Raw genomic sequence first — 2,011 nt, forward strand, 5'->3', positions numbered from 1 at the left:
TAGTGAGGTCACACATTAATGTCAAGAAATAGTTAAGGTTGACTTCCACTTTAAACAGCCATTAATATACAGTGTTCCCTTGCTATATTTGTGGTTCGGTTTTTGTGGCTTTTTCATTTGTAATCATAACTTCATCTATTGCTAAGTTGGACTTTGAGCAGTCTTTTTTTTTGTGTGTGTGACAAAAACCAAGACCATAAACATTAGAGCTTGCATTGGAGCCGTGGTGCCCAAGTCCAGTCCTCGAGAGCACCTATCCAGCCTGTTTTCCATGTCTCCCTCCTTCAACACAGCTGAATCAATTGATCAGTTCATCGGCAAGCTTTGCAGAAGCCTGCTAACAATCAACTACGAAAAGTGAGGGAAGGCTGTATCACAAATAAAGACCCCGGGGAGGAAGGGAATTCAGAGATCTATTTCTACATGCTTTAATATAAAACATGTGCAATTAATGACAAATGTCATTTTCAACTGTGGAGAAACATTAAACTGTTTTTCAGTCTTTCCAAATTTATTTGGAGCAGGGCTATAAGAGACCCAAGTGACAACTTTGTTATCCAGCCTGAGATGCCTCGCCCCCAATATACACGGACTTCACCTTCGATATGATCAGCAGTTATCCGGTTGCAGGTGTGCAGTGAGCTAGCTATGCCTACACACCAAAAATGCATTTTGTCGTACATGTCACACAGCCAAAGAGCGAGGAAGGGGAGAACAATAAAGTCCGTAACAGGCTGCAGGTGTGGGCCACTTTAGAGTACCTCGTTGAAAAAAAAACAAAAAAAACTTCTTCATGGCTTCGACATATGTTTATGTGTAGGCATAAGGAAGATTCTAGACAAAGTCGCATCAGTTTTTCTGACCTTTTCCACCATTTTAAAGCCTCATCATATATACACTTGGTAATGTTTTTTTTAATCATTGACATTTGGCAGATTTGTTAACACTCCTGTACAAGTCCGGACTGGGCCATCTGGAGGGGCGGGACAATTCTCGGTGGGCCGTCCTATATTTAGGGACGCAAAGAGCCCACGGATTGTTTCAAAATTGCGCAGGCAGCAGCACAAACATAATCACCAAGTATCCACGTCATCTTATGTTGACTTATTCTTTAATCGACGAATAGAAGCAATAAACAATATAACTATCTGAAGCCTTGTCTGTACAAAAATAACATAAAAGCAAAACACAATCAAAAGTGTTACTAGTAACAGCAACAAAGTGTGATGGGAAAGCCTCCTATGGTTACCGTTGCTCTCTTCAAGTTAGCATCTGTCAGCTCAGAAGTGTGCACCAGAAGTGGTGAGGACACATTTCAAAATAAGAGTACTAATAGGAAGTACAGTATTAGCTGACTTAATCTTGCTGGTTTAACTTAATTTGGTAAGTGTGTCTTGTGAAGTGTAAAATGTCTTATCCCATTTAATGTACATTTGCTTATTGGTTTCTTTTTGTCCTTTTTTTGGCCCATTTTATGTTTACAGATTTGTTCAAATAATCACTGGTCGTGCTCCTGTAAGAGCATTCAATTGTAAATTACATTTTTGATCGAATACAATATGAATATCGTTGGAGGGAATGCTCAACTATTTTACATTTGATACACAAACAGTAAAATTCTGTATGTTCAATAAAATCTGAACTAAAGTGGGCCGGTCTGAGCCCTGACATTTGTTATCACTTTACAGGGACTTTAACAAAAGTCAATGTGGCAAATTAAAATTAAGATAAGCATTTGGCTTTACATCTAAAACATTGCCGCAAAAATCAGGTCAAGGACAATATAAAAATATGCTTAGTATGTTTGCTCATCTCCCAGCAATCCATCTTATTTGGGGCGGGGTGTGTTTGCTCAATGAGATAATCTGCACCCATTGACCTGCGCCTCAACTCCAATTCTATTTATACAATACGGGCTTTATCACACACTGAAGCTGTACACTGTATGACAAGTGAAGCTGATAACAAAAAAAACTAAAAGTGTGTTCAATGTGTGGAGCTGTGCGGTACA

Source organism: Festucalex cinctus, chromosome 1, assembly GCF_051991245.1.
Source record: "Festucalex cinctus isolate MCC-2025b chromosome 1, RoL_Fcin_1.0, whole genome shotgun sequence".
Classification (NCBI taxonomy): Eukaryota; Metazoa; Chordata; class Actinopteri; order Syngnathiformes; family Syngnathidae; genus Festucalex; species Festucalex cinctus.